This window comes from Scardinius erythrophthalmus (assembly GCF_964197995.2).
Source record: "Scardinius erythrophthalmus genome assembly, chromosome: 4".
NCBI lineage: Eukaryota > Metazoa > Chordata > Actinopteri > Cypriniformes > Leuciscidae > Scardinius > Scardinius erythrophthalmus.
This window is the reverse complement of record NC_138224.1, coordinates 47,934,927-47,951,587: the sequence shown is the minus strand read 5'-3', so window position 1 is coordinate 47,951,587 and position 16,661 is coordinate 47,934,927. Positions and strand designations below refer to the sequence as shown.

Here is a 16,661-nt window from a genome sequence, read left to right as displayed (position 1 = left end):
ACAATATATCAGCTTTCCCGTATGAGAACCACCTGCAGAAACTCAATAAACTTGGCAGAAGACCCCAACGCCCCCCTTGCCCAAATGCTACGTCGATTGTCTGAGCAAAATCAACAGAATCAAATCATTGAGAGAACATCGGTCTCTTTGAAAAAGCCACATTTTGTTGGACCAGTTCCAAATGAGCTTGCCTCTAGAAAGGTTAAAGGGCAGTACAGCCAAATGGTTTCTAACTAGTGGACTGACAATATTGTTGAGTGTCAAGATGGCATCCATTTAGTTTATAGAAGGTTGGGTATGGTGGTATTACAGCTGATAGTCTGTTCTTAGTTGTGGTTAGATTTTAGTTTCTTAACCCCCTGGGGTCGGCAATCACGCCGGCGTGATCTGCTAGCTTTTTTTCTTATCAGTGCAAAAGAGACTCAAAATTTGATTTTGATCGATTCGATCTTACATACAAGTGTTATACATCATTCGATCCTGTTAAGTGTCTATTATTTTTGTGTATACTCACAATAAAAATAAAGTGTTGTGCTTTTTGCCAAATAAAGAAAAATAAACATGATGCGAGCCTTCTCTGTCAGTTAACCCTCTCGGGACGGATTGGGCGGTACCGCCCAAAATGGCATCCTTTTACAAATGTTTAATTATCTTAAAAACTATTAATGATAGAGAGATGCAGTCTTTTTTGCCGTCTTCCTCAGATTCCGTTGAAAACAATGGTATATGGTATACACACTTCCTTGTTGCGTAATACCACTGTGCATAAGGCCAATGAAATCGATGTTGTTAGGAATATTCCACACGCAAAGACCAATGGAAAAATTGCCGCTGGGAGGAATATTTTTCTTACCCAATCAGAAGAAGGTTACCATGACTTATTCTAGCTAATCAGAGGACTCTGTAGCCTTCAAGGGGTGGTACTATAGTAAGTGATATGATGCAAACAGGCGCATCGAGTGGAGAAGGAGACAGAGAGCGAACAGAGCAGAGTATTACACACAGAGATTTATATGAGAGAGACAGAACGATTATAATATTTATATATATTAGCAATATTTAATATTTATAACATATTAGCAATTATAGCATTATTATTTTATTTTTTTAGCACTTGTATGATGGCAAGCAGTAAAAGATTTACCTCAGACCAAGCTCTGGAGCAATTACTGGAAAGTGACGAGGAGAAATCCGAAGCTGACAGCTTTTTGAAAAAACGCTGTATATAAAGTTCATTATTTCATTGTTCTTTACACTTTTGATTGAACAATTACAAATATCTGTCTAGCAAAGGGTTTGAAAAATATATTTTTTGTTCAAAAACTGTTCACTATTGTTGTGTGAGGTGTGATTTTCAGTAATAAATGACTGAAATAAAATTTTCGTTTTTGAAATTCTCTAGTTTATTGTACATTTTTTACTCATACTTCCTTTATAAACACATCCCTGCTGAAAAATCCAGCTTAAACCAGCCTAAGATGGTCAGGCTGGTTTTGGCTGGTCTCCCAGCCTGGTCATAGCTGGTTTTATCAGGCTGGTTTTAGAGGGGTTTTGAACACTTTTTTAGCTGGTCAGGCTGGTCTTAGCTGGGTCAGCCTGGCTGGTCTTAGCTGGTTTTAGCTGGTCAGGCTGGTCTTAGCTGGTCATTGTTGGGCTTAGCTGGTTTTAGCTGGTCAGCCTGGCTGGTCTTAGCTGGTCATTGTTGGTCTTAGCTGATTTTAGCTGGTCTTAGCTGGTCTTAGCTGGTCAGGCTGGTCTTAGCTGGTCATTGTTGGTCTTAGCTAGTTTTAGCTGGTCAGGCTGGTCTTAGCTGGTCATTGTTGGTCTTAGCTGGTTTTAGCTGGTCAGGCTGGTCTTAGCTGGTCATTGTTGGTCTTAGCTGGTTTTAGCTGGTTTTAGCTGGCCATTGTTGGTCTTAGCTGGTCAGGCTGGTCTTAGCTGGTTTTAGCTGACCATTGTTGGTCTTAGCTGTAGGGGTGTGAACCGACAGTGGTCTCACGGTTCGGTTCGATTACGATTATCATGTCATCGATTCAGTTCAATTCGATATCACGATGCATCGGGATGCACCGCATCCTCAATTTAAAATTTTACTTCAAAAGTGATGTGTGCGCGCATGTGTGTGCGTGTGCTCGCCTGTTCGGGAAGTCGCAGTGACAGAAACAGTGACATTCCAGTTCAAGTTTCAAGGGAGTAAAGCTTTTTTTACAGTCTATGGAGTAAAGCTTGTTTATGCCATTAAGAAAAGGAAATCTGTCAAATAAATATTGTTTTAAAGAAATGTTCATTTAAAAGCAGCGCTCATTAATCAGTGTATGTTACCATTAAAGATGCGCGCATCAACCGTCGCCGAATCCGCTGTTGAAGGTGACGATCATCCATTTATAATCACGCGTAACACAGAATAATTTTAATTTGACCATCGGGTGCGTATAGGCTACTTAAATAAGAGAAAATTATTGGGCGGGTGGATTATTTGTTTTTGGCTGCGGATTCGGGTGACGTTGGAGCTCATCCGCTTACTCTAAAGCAGTCAGACTCTGCCAGGCGTTAACAGCTCGGGGTGAAAACGGCTAACGTGGTTTATCAAGTTAGTGGTATTACCTCCTGCATATTCTATTTGTGCGTGACATGAGTGCACACAGCGCGTGTCTTCTGCAGGTCGTGCTTACCAGGTTGTTCATAAAAGCCGAAATGTGCCCAGATGTCGGCTTTAAAGTAGTTGGAGCATTTTTTATTTTCTCGCACTCGCGTCTCGCCTCCCTCTGCCATTGTATGCTACCGCGACAAAGCACGTACGCAACAAATGACGTCAGAAAAGCGTCAGTACATTATAATCGGTTATGGTCTATTACTGAACCGAAACCGAATCGTCCTCGTCTGCATCGCGATGCATCGTAGAAACGATTAATTTTGACACCCCTAAGGCCATTGTTGGTCTTAGCTGGTAAAGCTGGTCTTAGCTGGTCATTGTTGGTCTTAGCTGGTTTTAGCTGGTCAAGCTGGTCTTAGCTGGTCAGGCTGTTTTTGTCACATGTCTGTCCTGTTTTGTTATGCACTTGGGTGTTTTGTTGTTTTGGGCCATGTGCTCATGTCTATTGTCTAGCCCCTCCCATCTTGTTATCTTATTATTGGTTTCATTTGCCCCACCTGTTGTTCCCTAATTATCTGCCTGATTTTGTCCCTTTTATAAGCTCCTTTGTGTTTGCAGTCTTTGTCGGATCGTTGTCTTGTCATGTGTTCCTGTTCTCTTGTAACCCGCTTGGTATGTTCCTTTTTGAAGTTCTTGTTTTGTATTCTGTAATGTTTTCCCCCTCGTGGGTTTTGTTTTGTGCTTTGTCTTTTCTTTTATAAATAAATATTATTTCTCCTTGCATTTGAGTTCTCCATTAGTTTATTGTAACGTGACAGAACGATCCGACCATGTTGAGAACTCAGCAAGGACTTCCCCACCGTCCACCAACCCCCTTTGTGTCGTGCCCCCTATACGAACACATTAGCCGTGTTCGGGTCCTAAATTCTCTCCGCCAACAAGGCGCGGACTTAAGGAAGTTTGCGGCCAAATTCCTTGGAGTGGCAGAGGGATTACGATTCAATGATGAGTCTCTAAAGGACCTTTTCTTTTGCGCCCTCGACGAACCCATGGACTGGATACTTCGGAGGGCGTATGATCACGGTACTTTTGGGGAGATGGTGGAGGGTCTCGCTCGCTTGCAGGAGCGAGAGGCCAGGAAGAGCGTCCCAGTTCCGGTGGTCCCGTGTCCAGTGGTCACAGTTCCGGTGGTCCCAGTTTCGGTGGTCTCGACTCCGGTGGTCCGGAGACGGAGGAGGAAGAAAGGGGCCTCTTCAACTGACGGTCCAGTGATTCTTAACACTAAGACAATCCCGGAGGAGACTGCGATCACTGACGCACAGCCCAGGCGTCCTGTTCTGCCTGTAGCATTCCAGCGATACGTCACGCCTGCCCAGCCAGAGACTGTTCATGTCACGCCTGCCCAGCCAGAGACTGTTCATGTCACGTCTGCCCAGTCAGAGACTGTTCACGTCACGTCTGCCCAGTCGGGGACTGTTCACGTCGCGTCTGCCCAGCCGGAGACTGTATTCGTCGCGTCTGCCCAGCCAGAGACTGTTCACGTCATGCCTGCCGAGCCTGTGTTCCCTGACAAGATGGCCGCCGTCGAGCCTGTGTCTGTTCCTGAGCCTGAGCCGGTGGCGTCTGTTCCTGAGCCTTCAGTGACCGCGACACTGGCTATTATGGCCACAGCCATGTGGTGTGTGTGGGCTACGCACACACTTGGGCCGGTGGTGTATGTTCCCGAGCCGGTGGTGTCTGTTCCCGAGCCGGTGGTGTCTGTTCCCGAGCCGAAGCCAGTGTCTGTTCCCGAGCCGGAGCCAGTGTCTGTTCCCGAGCCGGAGCCAGTGTCTGTTCCCGAGCCGGAGCCAGTGTCTGTTCCCGAGCCGGAGCCAGTGTCTGTTCCCGAGCCGGAGCCAGTGTCTGTTCCAGAGCCGGAGCCAGTGTCTGTTCCAGAGCCGGAGCCAGTGTCTGTTCCAGAGCCGGAGCCAGTGTCTGTTCCAGAGCCGGAGCCAGTGTCTGTTCCAGAGCCGGAGCCTGTGTCTGTTCCAGAGCCGGAGGTTCCAGTTCCAATGCCTGAACCAGTTCCAGTGCCCGAGCAGGTGGTGCCAGTTCCAGTGCACGAGCCGGTGGTGCCAGTTCCAGTGCCAGTTCCAGTGCCTGAGCTGGAAGTGCCAGTTCCAGTGCCTGAGCCGGTGGTGCCAGTGCCAGTGACTTCCATAGTAGGAAAAAAAAATACTATGGAAGTCAATGGGGTCCATCAACTGTCTGATTACTGACATTCTTCAAAATATCTTTTTTTGTGTTCAGCAGAAGAAATAAATTCATACAGGTTTGAAACAACTTGAGGGTGAGTAAATGATGACACAATTTTCATTTCTGGGTGAACTATCCCTTTAAGACCCTTAAAAAGTATTAAAAAGTCTTATCACGGCTTTATAAAGTCTTAAATTTTGAAAGTATTTTTTCTGAATTAGCTGTCCAACAGTTTGAGTCCCAAAAACATCGTAAAAGTGTGTGAATTTAGTAATTTTTATTAAAAAAAATGAACAGGTACAGAAAAAACTAGGCTATTGTGGGTGTGTTCGTAAATTGCCTCTGAGAGCACCCGAGCGGGCAGGCGGGCAGAAGTTCAAAAGCACAGAAAAAATGCAAGAAAAAAATAAGTGTGTCAATGGGCATTAACTCGTTAAAGTCCCACATGTGTTGTCCCACAAAGCCGCTGCTAGCCACCGAGAGTGGCAGCTCCCCAACGCTAGCTTCTTTTAACTGTTAAAGGTGCAATCAGTGATCCCGGTTGGCCTAACCTCTTGTTGATGTTTGAAATTATTATCAAACAAAACGGAGGCTAGCTAGCCCCTCCCTCCCTCCTCCTCATCCGTGCAATAACCCCCCGACCCCACCCCACATTATTCTAGTTGTTTATTGGCTGGAACAGTCTGTTATGTTTCGTGATTGCGGGTTGCTCTGTTTGTTGCTCAGTTTGTTTGAGCTGCTTTTGTGGAGACTAGGCTATCTATTTTTACAGTGTGTTCAGGGGACAGGCAGCTAGCGGATAGTGAGGAGATGTTTGCGGTAGGTGAAAAAAAAACGTTTAGGCCTAAAAGACGAGTGACATCACTGATAGCACCTTTAAGTTAAAAGTATCACTGATGTAAATGGTTACAGCTTGAAGTGGTGGTGAGGTATTAAAAAATATTGAGAAGTCTTGAAAAAGTCTTGAAAAGGTATTAAAATTAACTTCAAGATTCCTGCATATACCCTGCTACCCTAAATAAACAAGTAACAGTAGTTAGACTGTAATGTGCAGTAGCATCATCATTATACATTCAGGCAAAGTGCTGACTTATATGTTTGAAATAATAAATAAATACACAAAATAAAATATTGTGCCCTTACAATTACTGCTTTCCATTTTGTTGTGATTTGATTGTTTTAAAAGGATGGAGTAATGTTTAGATGCCAGCACAGGCCATGGTTGGGAGATGAAGTATAGAATCAATATGGAATAGCAACATTATGGAGTACATAATAGCATTAATATATAGGAGAATGGCTTTACTTGTAATTGAGGTAAATGGTTATATAATTAAAGAGGGATATATGAAAGTAATCAATCCCCTGCTTAACTTTGATGTCAAGGATTTTCACTGTTAATACACTGTATTTTCTGCATCATTATGTCAATGAAACTTTATTGTTATGGTTACAACCATTTTTTTAGACAGCAGTTTACATAACTGCAAAATAAGAAACAAGCAAGTGAAAAAAAAATAGAATTAAATTGCTGATTTGTAGCTATTGCTAAGAAATTAATTTTCACTCATATGGAAATATAGCCATCTCTTAGATTACTCACTTACTTACATCTTACTGTATTGTTTTGTTTTCATTACAGATTGACAGCTCGGTAGTTGGAGAAATAGATGATGACACTATGACTGCTTACATTCCAGCATATGGTGATAGGATTGCTACAAGGCGTTTCTGTATGGAAAAACAGAGAAAAGGTGGTGATGATCTAAAAAAACTGTCCTTATTTGAAAAGCTTAGAAGAAAGATGGGCACATCGACAAGCAATAAAGACATAGATCAAGATTTTGAGGAGCATCCTATGCAGCCAAAAAAGATACATCTGAGAAAAAACAAAAGGGCCGTGAAGATGACAAGGAAAATAGAACTAGGATGGATTCACGACAAGAAACAAGTGAGAAAACGCAATGGTGGAGGAACCAGAGTTCTTGATATTTCCAAGAACGCCACAAAAACAGAGATTCTATCACAAGCTAAAAAGCTTTTTTTCCCCAATGAGAAATCCAGAAAGGGAAAGTGGGAAGAGTTCAGTCACAACATTGTGGACTTTCAGGAAGCATGCCTTGATGAGGGTGTTAGTGTGGGAGAGCTCTATGAGACGCATAAATTGGGGATTTTAAGATTTTACTTGTTCACAGAGCACCTGACAAATGGAGATGAAGTGTTCACAGAGATGACAGAAGGAACTGATGAAGTGTTCACAGAGATGACAGAAGGAACTGATGAACAGATAGATGCAGCGGGGCTAAATGAGCGACAGAAAAACACAACAGAAGATAATGAGCAGCTAACACAAGAAACACATGACAGTGAACAGCAGACACACACTGTGGAAGCTTTTGTCTCTACTGCTGTAGAGATTGTTGATCTTACATCTTTGTGTGATACATCAGAGGTCATTTTTTGCCCTTTGCAAGGTGGACCATTTTTAGAAGATCTTGATGACACGATCTTACATGAGCCTATAGAAGTGGCACAGATAAACATCAACGCCTACAGCTCAACTCCTGTCCTGCTGGCCCATTAAGTCCTAATTATGAACTTTTGCATGTGAAAGTGAAACTCCACAGAGTCAATCTCTTGGAGGAACTGATTACCCAATTTAAGGATGAAGCGATGATGTCCTACTCTGTAAAATACAGCTTCATTCATGAAATGGGGGCAGATGCTGATGGCGTGTCCAGGGATGTATATGCTGCCTTCTGGACAGAGTTTTTAGACTGTGCAGCTGAGGGTGCAGATATGAGGGTGCCATCACTATCCCCAAAATGGCAAGAGGAAGAATGGAAATCTGTTGGTAGGATAATGGTCAAGGGATTGAAGGACCATGGATATTTTCCTTCTCGGCTGGCTCAAGCCTTTACAGCAGCAATCACATTTGGTGAACACACTGTCTCACCTGATTTATTGTTTGACTCACTAATGTTGTATCTTAGTCAGTCTGAGCGCGATCTCTTGTCCACTGCTTTGTGAGACGCCCTTGATGGTGATGATAAAGATGAGCTTCTTGATCTTATGGATCGCATGGGAGTAAGAACAGCAGGGGCGATTCTAGGATTTTCATTTTAGGGGGGCTCAGCCCCCAATGAGGGTATGATTTAAAAAAAAAAGTAAGTTTATGGTCTAATGCTCATTATTAACTAGCTAGTTTCATTCATTCATTCATTCATTCATTCATTCACCCAGTAACATGCATATGGCATGGTTTTATAATCAATGAGGTCCCGAATGTGAGGTATTTAGGGGGGTCCGGGGGCATGCTCTCCCGAGAAAATTGATTTCTCTGATATACATATGTGCATTTTAAGATGTTTTGAAGGTCAAAAAAAATGGATAACAATAGCTTTAAAACCATGTGCGGGCAGCTGGGTTTTTTTCTCACCTCATCAGCATCACACTATTTTTCTCTTTGTTTTTTTTATCTTGCTCTGTCTCTTTTTAGAGCTAAAGCTAAAGCTTTTTAGCCTTTATAATCAACAATACGGTTGGTTATTCATCGTCAACCCGTGAAAAATTATTTAATTTCAAATCATTTAACTAACCAGCTAATATTCATTAAGAATATAGACAAAACATGTATTAATGTAATTGTCTACTGGCAATATGATTAATCTGTTCTATATTTATTTCTATTTATTAAAAATAACAACATGAATTATCAATTTGCCACTTCTATAAATCAAGTACTTTAAGAAAATCACAAATCCCTTTACTCTACTATTACTCTAATATATGTATCATGATACACTCCTCCTGATTCATTATTACTTAATACAAAACTATATTTATTAATACAAAACAAAATAACTCCACATGATGTTTCTCTCTCTGGGCCATCTAGTGCTTTCAGACAATGACGTGTCTTTAATCATTTCTGTGCATGTAATGCCGAAATACATAATAATATGTTTTAAATTTTAAAAAGTAAATTAAAATAAATCATGATCGTTTTCTATTTTGTTGGAAGAAAAAACAACTATCACACTGTGATAAGGGCTGAAGGTGAACCGTCCTATGTTGCTCCCAATGCTCCAGTAGCATTACATTATGTAAACTGCAATGAATTCATGACAAAGAACTGCACCGATGCAGATGTAATATCACAGCAATCTATCAATAAATGCACTCACGACACACCCTGTACTCTCTGATGTTCGCTCTGCTCGGCGGCACCCCTGCAGATTGAAAAATGCGCTAAATCCAAGCAGACTCAGATAAGGGGAGGAGCCGAAAACTTGACGCAGCATGCCGCCGTTTCAAATGAGTTTTTTTAAAGGGGACTGAAGCGATAACAAAAAAATGTATTAATCAAATATTTTTTAGGGGGCTGGGCAGAAGTTTAGGGGGGCTGAAGCCCCCCTAAAAAGGGCCTAGTGACGCCCCTGAAGAACAGTACCAACACAAGAGAACTTGAAAGCTGTGCTTCTCCAAGTGGCCCACAAGCAAATAATCCAGCAACCAAAATATGCACTGGATAACATTGCAGCAGTCGCAGGACCAACTCTTAGGGAGTTCTTTCCTAGCTTGCTGGATATGCAGAAGATGTATGACGATCTTAAACCATCAACCCGAAAGGTATTAAAGTTGATCACAGCCTCTCCAGCTACTCCAGCAGAGAACCAAAGTTTGCAATTTTTACATCAGTACATCAGGGGATTGGATGAGATAGGCCTCCGGAAGATGTTGAGATTCGTGACAGGGTCTGATGTCATCTGCGTTAAAAACATTCAAGTCATATTCACCCCTTTGGAAGGGTTATCAAGGCGGCCTATTGCACATACTTGTGGCCCAACTTTAGAGCTGCCATCAACTTATAACAGCTATCCTGACCTCCGAGCTGAAATGGAGGCTATACTGTCCAGCAACTTCTATGCAATGGATATTGCATAGAAGTGTCTCATTCACATGTACACATTCTTCCCTCTTGCCCAGTTATAGCCTTATCAGTGCCATCTGTTTATCTTTAGATAGTGTGTAAACGTGAGACAGAGCACATAGGGGAAGTAATTAACTCAGGTGGTGCATTATGAGCGCAGGGTGATTTTATTTTATTTTATTTCATGTTTTTCAGTATTATCCAGAATGTCATTACCAAACTTACTGTGGAAACATGTTTACTGACTGATAAACATTTTGTTAATGGACTCCGAATATATCCAGCCCATAGAAATATTTACACATGATAACAAGATACAATAATAAGTTTGATTTATTGATAGGATCATTCAAATGCCATTTAGGTTGCCCTTTTTGCAGTGGGCCCAAAGTGTGTCAAATCACATTTGTTCATGCTGAATAGTTCCACCATGAGGACAAATTTGCCATTTTGACAATGGCAACATGTTTTGCAACGTTCCATATGCAGTTGCTGTTATTACCAGAGTTAAACTGCCTGTAGAAACATATTGAGTAGCTGAACATTTTAATATACTTGAAGGTCCACTTAAAGCAACAAAATGGAACTTTTCCTCTGCGGTCGCCCTACAGGTTGGAAGCGGAATTGTCCATTACCGCTGTCGTAAAATGATTTACGGTTACTGTATATGAAGCATGAAGGTTTTTTTCATATGGGCAATGACAATATTATTAATCTTCCCCCTTTCATAATTTATACGTTTAGTAGACTAAACATTTTAACTCAAACATTTGCGATTTGCATGTCGATTGCAATGCTCAAATCTGAACGAGAATGATAGCGATAGCATCCTAACCATCTAAAACTACCATGTTAGTGTTTACTAGCTACCAGATTGATAATTCGCTCATCTACTAGCTGATTCATGAAGATAAATGGAGGACCAGATAGTTTCCGTAACGTAGCCAGGCAGACAACAGATTAGAAAAACTAAAGATAGTATGCAAGCAATTTACAGTTACTTACTAGTTCAACAGCATGACGGCCAAGTCAGCATCGGTCTGGTAACTCTCCTCCTCCATTAGCTCACGCCAGCGAGCAAACGCTCGACCCATATTGATCCTCGTCCTGCCTTTCAGTTTATCACTCTCCCTTTTCCTCTTCCGACTCTACTCCGACAAAACCTTGGACTTCTTACGTTTCGCTGCTGCTTCAGCCATGACGAAAACAGACGTACGAAAACAAACGCGCTGGTTGGCCACATTTGAGGAAGTGGTGGGCAAAGTGTCGTATGCCGTAAAGCAGTCGAATTTTGTAGTTCTTTTTGAGCTCTGGTTACTACCCGCACCCCGAAGTTACATAGTGCCAGTAAAAGCGATACAGACCCCGTCAGGCTCTGGCAGACGTCTCATTCAACCTATTGTAAGTCGATGTACTATCACAAGGGTCTTGGAAATATATTATGAAGGTTGAAAAGTTACATGTTGTTGCTTTAACCAAAAACAAAACAATTATAAGCCTTTTACTCATGTATGTTTGCACGTGGATACATTTTCATTTGTAAGTGATTTAGATACATGTACCAACATTTTAAATTTACTTTTATGTAAGCCATCATTTCTGTTAGCAGTTTAGGAGCATACTTTTGGGGACAATTTAAAAGGAATGTTCTTGTAAAGTTGTATTTTCATTGAGAAATTAAAATTAACTTGGACCCTGAGGTAATGTCAGCTCATGTTAAATCTTAATATTGGCAGTGTTTGGAAATCTGTTCTAACATACAGCACTGTATATTAGAAGGTGTTCTGCTTTTTACAAATAAAAAGCACTGGTTTCTCTCGTTTTGTACAGATGTTTTCAAACAAATCGGATCTTTACTGCAGATAACATACATGGATCTTGTCTCACACAGTAGAATTGCTGAGTTTTGATAACTGCACTGCAGTTCCTGCATTCTCCAGCACTCTTTAGACAACATATTTAAACAGTCATCTCTAATAGGCCTATTTCCTACACAGTAAATCACACTGGGGAGAATTTTTTTTTGCACTGCACTGGTTTAGCATGTATTTATATGATGCCAAATAATTGTGTAAAAAAAGTGCTTTATTTGCAGCCCAGAGACGCATGATAACAAGATACAATAATATGTTTGATTTAAAGGCCATCCAAACATCACAGTTCTGCTCCCTGTAGGTTGCCCTGTTTACAATGAGCCCAAAGTGTGACAGACCAAAGCTGGGGATATGAAATAGTTCCACCATAAGGACTAATGTGCCATTTTTGACAATGGCAACATGTTATACCTTTCATTTGAAGGTACAGGATTGTTCCCAGTTCTGTGGTTGAGATGTACTTTTTACATGATGAATAAAAAGATGATATGGAGCTCAGTTGGGAGATGTTAATTATGAAAGAGTCGTCTATTATTGATTGCTTAAACACAGTACTTCTGTAAAACATTTACAGCTAATGTCATGGTATATAACCTTTTCTGTCCAAACTGCAATTCTGGGTTTTTTTTTGGCTATGAGTGGGTGCTCAGATTCAGTCATTTGATCCAGTAGAGCAACTTGTGATTATTAAATTTGGCTACGTATGTAAGCATGTAAGAACATGTAAAGATCAATGGCTTCCTCTGGAGAGGTTGGTGGATGAAGACTGTTTTCTGCCATGGCAAGGCAACAAATGTCAAACACTGTATTATCACAGGGATATGGTCCTCTCTCACGACATTCCTCCCTACAAGCCTGTATCTTCTGTTGGGATGCCTCTTTAAGGTACTCCCTAGCACCAAAAAGTTGTGGTAGGGTGTACATCATCCCTGGCCGTCCACCTGGAGACACAGCATTTCTGGATGGGCGAATTCTGTGAGTGTTCCAGAGGTGAACAACATCCTGCAGTTCTCTCTAAATATAAAGAAAAAGAGTGGGAAATTAAGAAAATTAGTCCATACTGTTGCAATACCACCTGCAGGCAAAATAAATGCGTATGGTCCAGTATGATACAGTAGAGCTGTTTCTCAAACAGTTTCATGCATGTTAAATTCTATATTTGAAAACAATAAATCTCTGTATGTTAAGATTTGTGTTATATGATCAGGGTCAGATAAGTGACCCCTCTCTCACATACTGTGTCCCACTAATGCAGAGAAACTATTTTCTTTCACCAAAATTTACATAACTACCAGAATTAAATGAATTAAAGTAGGCTACTAATAGTGCGGTAAATTTTCCTAGTCAGTGTTTTACTATTATGATATTTTTGGGTTAATATTAGATAGCAGTTTGTGCAACATTCATGCAACAGGATAAATATTACAGCTCCATTAATGTTTGTGTTGCATTTTATTGTTGTAGATGTAGGCTGCTGCTAAAACTACTTATACTGAGATCCACTTATCTCTTAAAAAGTCAACTATATGTAGGAAAAATTGTGATCTACAAATTAATTTTTATAATCTAATTAAATAACTAATGGTTATCGCCCATTTGCTTCTGTTATGGAGTTGTTAGACCTAATGAGATAATTATGCTGCATGTCACAACATTTTGGGCGTATTCACAAAATCTATAGCTGAATGACATATCACAATTTACATGTCTAAAGCAGATTTCTTACCTCTATTATTTCAAGACATGTGAACTGTATTAGACTTTTGTCTAGGAAGTCACCGGAGAAGTCGTCAGAATCTTTTAGATCTTGAAATAGGTTGATCCAGAACTGTGCATGCTGCTTCCTCAAAAATCCCCACCAATGCTCTATCCGTTGGTTATGATTGCTTGAGCCATACAAATAGCAATTTCTCGAATAGTCGTCCGTATGATCATGTCTCAAGAACCTCTGCATCTGTTCCATGTAACAGTTCTCTGTCCCCAAGTCGGAGCGAATTCGGGTGGCTGTCCCATTCCTTGATAACACCGCATCAATAAAGTATCCAGCGATGACCTTCGGGTCACTACTTGTAGAGTATGCATGTAGCCATATCATCATTCGTGAAAACCCGTCGATTGCACCATTGATGCAGATCCCATATGGTTTGAGTTTATCATATGAATCAACATGCCATAAAAAGTTCGGGCCTGGATTACAATACATACGTCGCCGAAGACGATTCCGGCGCCTCAGTTGCACTCCATGGGGATCTAGTATTTTCAACAATTGCCTGATTGTCTCTTGTGTCACCACGTAGCCAGCCTGAATGCATTTCAGATGCATCGTCTTATATCCGTGAAGCATACCATATCGGTTCAACTGATCCTGGAGAAACACAGCAATGTCAAGCAGATCAGAATGTTCTTTTCGTCTGAACAGGCGCAAAGTCTTGAGGTTTCTGCGCAAAGTTGACATACTAATAACAATACCATTTATATTACTTTAAAGACAGCAGTATTTCCCAATGTCTCAAACCCAAATTAAAATAAAACCTTGAAAGGTGGGACATGTTTACTTCCACGCAATCCAGCTAAAATAGAGCTCCTGGCAGGATTTTGAGGGATCTCGTTAATTCAGAAAAACAGAGTGAAATTTTTTTTTACAAGAAAAACGTATCTCGTAATTCTGAGATAATTAAGTCGTTAATTCAGAAAAACAGAGCAAAAAAAAAATTTCCAGGAAAAATGAACTCGTTAATTCAGAAAAACAGAGTGAAATTTTTTTTTACAAGAAAAACGTATCTCGTAATTCTGAGATAATTAAGTCGTTAATTCAGAAAAAACAGAGCAAAAAAAATGTATAATTAATAAAAATGTAGTAAACAGCATATTTGTTTTCTTTTTGTTTCATATTTTTTTGTTTTTGCATATTGCATTCATTGTGTATAACTTAAGTGGCAAAATCTACTTTTCAGATATACATAAAGAAAATCACATTGTAACTAACAATTAATTATTTAATTTTTTTTAAAGGTGTAAAGTGTTAAGGAGACAAATAAGGCCCTTTTGCTTACAGACCAGACCTGTTCAGATACAGATGAGTCCTTTTTGGACATAAATGAGGTCTCTTCAGATTCAGAGGTAGTTAAAATATCCCACTGATCTTTTATGATTGGATTTCTCATGGAATTATAAATTGCCAGCCAGTGGTGAAACCACAAAAGTGATTGAGTGACCATATTGAAATTTCGCTGCATCCGTAGTTTCTAGGATAATGTTTATGATGAAGTGAAATATAGAAATCTTTAAAGGGATACTCCACCGTCTTTTCATATTAAACTATGTTATTCCCTTAACTAAGACGAGTTGATACATACCTCTCTCGTCTCAGTGCGTGCACTCAATCGCTCTGTCTTGCGGCGAAACTTTGTTAGCACTTAGCTTAGCCCAGTTCATTCAATATGGGCCAAGCAGAGAAGCTACCAAACACCTCCACGTTTTCCCTATTTAAATACAGTTACTCGCGTAGTGTAACTCGACCTAGGACGGTGACACAAAACAAAACGTTGCACTTTTCTAAGCATGTAAAATGGATAACTATATTGTATGGCGGAATACCATAGCAAGTGCTTATGAGCACTTCGACTTGGCGGAGTAATATCTTCACTCGTGAAAAATCCTCTCACCGGCCCCGCTCCCTCTAGTGAAGATATTACTCCGCCAAGTCGAAGTGCTCATAAGCACTTGCTATGGTATTCCGCCATACAATATAGTTATAGGCACATGTCATAAAAAATCTTTTTCATTGTTTAAGTGCTATAATTGTGACCCCGGTGCTTCTACTAACCTAGAAAATGTTGATTTAGTCGGAATAGGCCCATGTCACGGAAAAATTTAAGACCGGAAGTACGTCTTTTCGTAGGGATACGGCTCTTCCGGTTAGCTTTTTACAATGGCGGAGTCCGATAGATACCGCTGACGCTTCATCTTTTGTGTGATGTACAATAAACTTTATTAAACTCATCAGTACATGTTTGATCATCATTCGGACCTGGTCCAAAACAGCAGACTTGTAGGCTATTGATAAATAATGGATACATACAAGCAGATGACAAATACGTTATAACCGTAATTAAACTACTAAACTATACCCGTTTCATCTCTATACAGCACTCTGACTCTGTAGGCATTATTGTCCGACTCGAACTGAACACGTTACTGAGAGTTTCTGATATTATCATCATTCCGTGAGATGAAATTGTCCTGAGAGACTGAAGCTCCGCCCCCTGTGCCGTGCAGCAGCAGTTAATTTGCATTTAAAGGGCACACACTAAAACAGCTAGTTTTTCTGAGCCCCCCAAAAATGACAATTTAAACATACTGTAAAAAATTATCTGTTGTGTAATTTGAGCTAAAACTTCACATACACACTCTGGGGAACTTATAGCTTCTACAGGAGCAAAAAAACTGCGTTTCACAACCTCATAGCTCGTGGTCAGTCTACCTCGGATGGTTTAGACATTATGGCTGATAATCTAAATCCTTATCGAGAAATAATGTTGACCAGAAGTTCTGAATCCCTATTCCTTGTTCCGGAAGCAGGAAGTGTGACATAGGCCTATTAGTCTAGAATTTAATCCAGTACCGGTATATTAATGTCTTATGTGTGGTTTGACAGGTGAGAGAACCTTTAAGGATAAACAGCACCACTGTTGACCAGACCTCAGTGGACACAGGACAGCCCCATGCAGACACAGGAGTGGCCCCCTCTCACATGTCTACCTCAGACTCAGAGGTATTGTTTTCCCACCAGTGGGAGCCCACACAAACACTTCTGTGGAGGGTTTTCAGCTGTAAATGTGGGTTTAGAATGACTTTAACCTGAGGTTAAGCATAAAGCAAAAGCAACTATTTAAACCAAATAGTAGTCATCCTACATTTTGAATGAAATATTTTCCAAAAATATTTAGGAAGTGCATTTTGTACATGACATTGGCTACGTTTACATGCACACCGTTTGTTTCAGTCAGACTGAATTCATTCCGAT

The 16,661-nt window shown here is 40.6% G+C and overlaps 1 long non-coding RNA gene across 1 annotated transcript in view; it reads right to left on the bottom strand.

Moving 5' to 3' along the window:
- The window catches only part of LOC308689647, a 1,235,845-nt gene that overhangs the window by 62,575 nt on the left and 1,156,609 nt on the right, over window positions 1–16,661 (bottom strand). The window contains exon 3 of the long non-coding RNA XR_014030028.1: window positions 1,970–2,922. This is a non-coding gene — a long non-coding RNA (uncharacterized lncRNA). The remainder of the gene's footprint in view (window positions 1–1,969; window positions 2,923–16,661) is intronic.